Source organism: Rutidosis leptorrhynchoides, chromosome 8, assembly GCF_046630445.1.
Source record: "Rutidosis leptorrhynchoides isolate AG116_Rl617_1_P2 chromosome 8, CSIRO_AGI_Rlap_v1, whole genome shotgun sequence".
NCBI lineage: Eukaryota > Viridiplantae > Streptophyta > Magnoliopsida > Asterales > Asteraceae > Rutidosis > Rutidosis leptorrhynchoides.
This window is the reverse complement of record NC_092340.1, coordinates 317,468,911-317,476,343: the sequence shown is the minus strand read 5'-3', so window position 1 is coordinate 317,476,343 and position 7,433 is coordinate 317,468,911.

Sequence of the window (7,433 nt, the reverse complement as noted above, 5' to 3'; positions counted from 1 at the left end):
TTTTAGATTATCATTATTTGATAATCTACGTAAAGCTTTTTAAACCTTTATTTATGAAATAAAGGTTATGGTTTGTTTTAAAAATGAATGCAGTCTTTGAAAAACGTCTCATATAGAGGTCAAAACCTCGCAACGAAATCAATTAATATGGAACGTTTTTAATCAATAAGAACGGGACATTTCAGTTGGTATCAGAGCGTTGGTCTTAGAGAACCAGAAAATTTGCATTAGTGTGTCTTATCGAGTTTGTTAGGATGCATTAGTGAGTCTGGACTTCGACCGTGTTTTCTTTAAAAATGATTGCTTAACATTTTTGTTGGAAACTATATATTTTTAACATATGAATATTATGTGATATATTAATCTCTTAACGTGTTTGATATTATGTGATAGATGTCTACCTCTAGAACAAGTCCCATTGACTCACCTAATAATAATGAAGAGTCAAATGTAAATTGGAATGATTTGTGGACTGATTCACAAGTTCCCGAAGAGGAACCGGAAGAAGAGTCGGAACCGGAAGAAGAGTCGGAACCGGAAGAAGAATCGGAACCGGATGAAGAAATAGAACCGGTGGGGGAAATAATAAAACGGTTAAGTAAAAGAAAATCCTCAACCAACCGACCAAAGTTAATTATGGTCAATGGTGTTTCCGCCAAGGAAGCAAAATATTGGGAGGATTACCAATTCTCCGATGAATCGGATTCCGACGAGAATTCCGATGATGTTATAGAAATTACCCCAACTGAATTTAAAAAGGCAAAAGAAAATAATAAGGGAAAGGGCATAAAAATAGAGAAATCTAATTCCAACCCCGATGAACTTTATATGTATCGTCAACCCCCGAAGTCCTTAAGTTGTAACAATGACCCGGGAACCTCTAAACCACCAGGTTTTTCTAAACCAATGTGGACAACGACGGCTCGTATTAGGGGAACATCATATATCCCTAGAAACTTGGCAAAACGAACCAAAACCGAAGAAGAAGAAACGAGCGAGTCGGAATAAGATATTTGTATTCGTGTGGTGTAATATATGTAATATAGTGTTCTTATGCTTTATGATATATGTAAAAATTGCTTGTATTAATAAGTATTTTTTTATGAATCTAACTCTTGTCTATTTTACAGTTTAAAAACACAAAATGGATAGACAACCCAATATTTTAAGAGACCTACCCGGAGACATGATTGATGAAATCTTGTCTAGAGTCGACCAGAATTCTTCGGCACAACTATTTAAGGCGAGATCAGTTTGTAAGACATTCGAAGAACGTTCCAAGAATGTCTTGGTTTATAAGAGACTTTCGTTTGAAAGATGGGGGATATCACATTGGGAAACCCATAAGTTACGATGTGTTTACTTTGACGCATATATTGCGGGGAACCCAAATGCTATTTTACGCAACGGGTTAAGAAATTATTTTGACTCAATATATCCGAATATTGGACTTCGTGATTTAGAAAAAGCGGCTAACATGCAACATAAAGAAGCATGTTATGCTTACGGATTAGTAATGTTCGCTTCTCACCAAAGTGAGAACAAGAACATCGGGCTACAACTATTAAACAAAACGTTTCCACAAGTGACGGAGTCGGTAATTGGGGTAAGAAATGAGGTTTTTAGATTATTACGGGACTGTTGGACATTACGTAACCCTCGTCCCTTTGATGATGTTACAACACGCTGTCTTATCAACGGCCATAACGGTTATGTTGCACAAGACCAAGGATGGGAAGTAGTCCTAGTAAAACCAGAATGCATGACTTGTTTCTGGACGTATGAATTACGTGTCTTTATTGCCTTTGCTGAACGACTTGTGTACTAGCTAGAATTGTCTTCACAACTATCTTGTATCAAAGTTATTGTGTGCTATATTTCATGCTTTATGTAAAATAAGCGGTATTGTAAGTTTGTAAAATATTGTATAAAAGTTTGAACGCGAAATATTATTATAATCAGTTTTTCATATAGAATTGTAGTAGTTGAATTGTATATTAGCTACTAAGTATGAACTTAACGGGTAGGTACTACCCGAATTTAAACCTATAAAACGCTAATATGAAGAAAAAGCTTTTATAAATGAGTTCATATTATGCTACGAAATACTATTAACTACTCTTAATATTCTGTATGATTAACTTGTTCCATTTAACTATTTTGAAGGAAATGGCACCGACTACTCGACACACCGTAAATATGAATGAAGAGGAATTCCGTACTTTTCTAGCTTCAAACATAGCCGCAGTACAGGCTGCGCTACATACCAACAATAACCTTGGATCTAGCAGTACAGGAAATCGTGTAGGATGCACCTACAAAGAATTCACTGCCTGCAAACCTTTGGAATTTGATGGAACCGAAGGACCGATCGGATTGAAACGGTGGACCGAGAAGGTTGAATCGGTGTTTGCCATAAGTAAGTGTACTGAAGAGGACAAAGTGAAGTACGCTACGCATACCTTCACAGGTTCTGCGTTAACATGGTGGAATACCTATCTAGAGCAAGTGGGACAAGATGATGCGTACGCACTACCGTGGTCAGCATTCAAGCACTTGATGAACGAGAAGTACCGTCCCAGAACTGAGGTCAATAAGCTCAAGACAGAACTTAGAGGGTTACGAACCCAAGGATTTGATATTACCACGTACGAAAGACGATTCACAGAATTGTGCCTATTGTGTCCGGGAGCATTCGAAGATGAGGAAGAGAAGATCGACGCGTTTGTGAAAGGATTACCGGAAAGAATCCAAGAAGATATAAGTTCACACGAGCCCGCCTCCATACAACAGGCATGTAGAATGGCTCACAAACTAGTGAACCAGATTGAAGAAAGAATTAAAGAACAGACTGCTGAAGAGGCCAATGTGAAGCAAGTCAAAAGAAAGAGGGAGGAAAACGGTGATAAGAATCACCAATACAACAACAACAGCAATTATAACAATAATCGCAACAATTATCCCAACAATCGCAACATCAATCGCAACCACAACAAACGGCCCAACAACAACAATAACAACAGCAACTACAACAATCATCCCAACAAAAATAATAACCGCAACAACAACAACAATCAGAAGCAGCTATGCCAAAGGTGTGAAAAGTATCACTCGGGGTTCTGCACCAAATTTTGCAACAAGTGTAAAAGAAATGGTCATAGCGCGGTGAAGTGTGAGGTCTACGGACCAGGGGTTAATAGAACGAAAGGAACAAATGGTGTTGGAACGAGTAATGGCGGAGCAAGTAGTGTCGGAGCAAGTTATGCCAATGTAGTTTGTTATAAATGTGGAAAACCAGGCCACATTATTAGAAATTGCCCGAACCAGGAGAACACGAATGGACAAGGCCGTGGAAGAGTTTTCAATATTAATGCGGTAGAGGCACAGGAAGACCCGGAGCTTGTTACGGGTACGTTTCTTATTGACAATAAATCTGCTTACGTTTTATTTGATTCGGGTGCAGATAGAAGCTATATGAGTAGAGATTTTTGTGCTAAATTAAGTTGTCCATTGACGCCTTTGGATAGTAAATTTTTACTCGAATTAGCAAATGGTAAATTAATTTCAGCAGATAATATATGTCGGAATCGAGAAATTAAACTGGTTAGCGAAACATTTAAGATTGATTTGATACCAGTAGAGTTAGGGAGTTTTGATGTGATAATCGGTATGGACTGGTTGAAAGAAGTGAAAGCGGAGATCGTTTGTTACAAAAATGCAATTCGCATTATACGAGAAAAAGGAAAACCCTTAATGGTGTACGGAGAAAAGGGCAACACGAAGCTACATCTTATTAGTAATTTGAAGGCACAAAAACTAATAAGAAAAGGTTGCTATGCTGTTCTAGCACACGTCGAGAAAGTACAAACTGAAGAAAAGAGCATCAATGATGTTTCCATTGCAAAAGAATTTCCCGATGTATTTCCGAAAGAATTACCGGGATTACCCCCACATCGATCCGTTGAATTTCAAATAGATCTTGTACCAGGAGCTGCACCAATAGCTCGTGCTCCTTACAGACTCGCACCCAGCGAGATGAAAGAACTGCAAAGCCAATTACAAGAACTTTTAGAGCGTGGTTTCATTCGACCAAGTACATCACCATGGGGAGCTCCTGTTTTGTTTGTCAAGAAGAAAGATGGTACATTCAGGTTGTGTATCGACTACCGAGAGTTGAACAAACTTACCATCAAGAACCGCTACCCACTACCGAGAATCGACGACTTATTTGATCAACTACAAGGCTCGTCTGTTTATTCAAAGATTGACTTACGTTCCGGGTATCATCAAATGCGGGTGAAAGAAGATGATATTCCAAAGACTGCTTTCAGAACACGTTACGGTCATTACGAGTTTATGGTCATGCCGTTTGGTTTAACTAATGCACCAGCTGTGTTCATGGACCTTATGAACCGAGTGTGTGGACCATACCTTGACAAGTTTGTCATTGTTTTCATTGATGACATACTTATTTACTCAAAGAATGACCAAGAACACGGTGAACATTTGAGAAAGGTGTTAGAAGTATTGAGGAAGGAAGAATTGTACGCTAAGTTTTCAAAGTGTGCATTTTGGTTGGAAGAAGTTCAATTCCTCGGTCACATAGTGAACAAAGAAGGTATTAAGGTGGATCCGGCAAAGATAGAAACTGTTGAAAAGTGGGAAACCCCGAAAACTCCGAAACACATACGCCAGTTTTTAGGACTAGCTGGTTACTACAGAAGGTTCATCCAAGACTTTTCCAGAATAGCAAAACCCTTGACTGCATTAACGCATAAAGGGAAGAAATTTGAATGGAATGATGAACAAGAGAAAGCGTTTCAGTTATTGAAGAAAAAGCTAACTACGGCACCTATATTGTCATTGCCTGAAGGGAATGATGATTTTGTGATTTATTGTGATGCATCAAAGCAAGGTCTCGGTTGTGTATTAATGCAACGAACGAAGGTGATTGCTTATGCGTCTAGACAATTGAAGATTCACGAACAAAATTATACGACGCATGATTTGGAATTAGGCGCGGTTGTTTTTGCATTAAAGACTTGGAGGCACAACTTATATGGGGTCAAAAGTATTATATATACCGACCATAAAAGTCTTCAACACATATTTAATCAGAAACAACTGAATATGAGGCAGCGTAGGTGGATTGAATTATTGAATGATTACGACTTTGAGATTCGTTACCACCCGGGAAAGGCAAATGTGGTAGCCGATGCCTTGAGCAGGAAGGACAGAGAACCCATTCGAGTAAAATCTATGAATATAATGATTCATAATAACATTACTACTCAAATAAAGGAGGCACAACAAGGAGTTTTAAAAGAGGGAAATTTAAAGGATGAAATACCCAAAGGATCGGAGAAGCATCTTAATATTCGGGAAGACGGAACCCGGTATAGGGCTGAAAGGATTTGGGTACCAAAATTTGGAGATATGAGAGAAATGGTACTTAGAGAAGCTCATAAAACCAGATACTCAATACATCCTGGAACGGGGAAGATGTACAAGGATCTCAAGAAACATTTTTGGTGGCCGGGTATGAAAGCCGATGTTGCTAAATACGTAGGAGAATGTTTGACGTGTTCTAAGGTCAAAGCTGAGCATCAGAAACCATCAGGTCTACTTCAACAACCCGAAATCCCGGAATGGAAATGGGAAAACATTACCATGGATTTCATCACTAAATTGCCAAGGACTGCAAGTGGTTTTGATACTATTTGGGTAATAGTTGATCGTCTCACCAAATCAGCACACTTCCTACCAATAAGAGAAGATGACAAGATGGAGAAGTTAGCACGACTGTATTTGAAGGAAGTCGTCTCCAGACATGGAATACCAATCTCTATTATCTCTGATAGGGATGGCAGATTTATTTCAAGATTCTGGCAGACATTACAGCAAGCATTAGGAACTCGTCTAGACATGAGTACTGCCTATCATCCACAAACTGATGGGCAGAGCGAAAGGACGATACAAACGCTTGAAGACATGCTACGAGCATGTGTTATTGATTTCGGAAACAGTTGGGATCGACATCTACCGTTAGCAGAATTTTCCTACAACAACAGCTACCATTCAAGCATTGAGATGGCGCCGTTTGAAGCACTTTATGGTAGAAAGTGCAGGTCTCCGATTTGTTGGAGTGAAGTGGGGGATAGACAGATTACGGGTCCGGAGATTATACAAGAAACTACCGAGAAGATCATCCAAATTCAACAACGGTTGAAAACCGCCCAAAGTCGACAAAAGAGCTACGCTGACATTAAAAGAAAAGATATAGAATTTGAAATTGGAGAGATGGTCATGCTTAAAGTTGCACCTTGGAAAGGCGTTGTTCGATTTGGTAAACGAGGGAAATTAAATCCAAGGTATATTGGACCATTCAAGATTATTGATCGTGTCGGACCAGTAGCTTACCGACTAGAGTTACCTCAACAACTCGCGGCTGTACATAACACTTTCCACGTCTCGAATTTAAAGAAATGTTTTGCTAAAGAAGATCTCACTATTCCGTTAGATGAAATCCAAATCAACGAAAAACTTCAATTCATCGAAGAACCCGTCGAAATAATGGATCGTGAGGTTAAAAGACTTAAGCAAAACAAGATACCAATTGTTAAGGTTCGATGGAATGCTCGTAGAGGACCCGAGTTCACCTGGGATCGTGAAGATCAGATGAAGAAGAAATACCCGCATCTATTTCCAGAAGATTCGTCAACACCTTCAACAGCTTAAAATTTCGGGACGAAATTTATTTAACGGGTAGGTACTGTAGTGACCCGAACTTTTCCATGTTTATATATATTAATTGAGATTGATATTTACATGATTAAATGTTTCCAACATGTTAAGCAATCAAACTTGTTAAGACTTGATTAATTGAAATATGTTTCATATAGACAATTGACCACCCAAGTTGATCGGTGATTCACGAACGTTAAAACTTGTAAAAACTATATGATGACATATATATGGATATATATATATAGTTAACATGATACTATGATAAGAAAACATATCATAAAGTATATTAACAATGAACTACATATGTAAAAACAAGACTACTAACTTAATGATTTTTAAACGAGACATATATGTAACGATTATCGTTGTAAAGACATTTAATGTATATATATCATATTAAGAGATATTCATACATGATAATATCATGATAATATAATAATTTAAAATCTCATTTGATATTATAAACATTGGGTTAACAACATTTAACAAGATCGTTAACCTAAAGGTTTCAAAACAACACTTACATGTAACGACTAACGATGACTTAACGACTCAGTTAAAATGTATATACATGTAGTGTTTTAATATGTATTTATACACTTTTGAAAGACTTCAATACACTTATCAAAATACTTCTACTTAACAAAAATGCTTACAATTACATCCTCGTTCAGTTTCATCAAAAA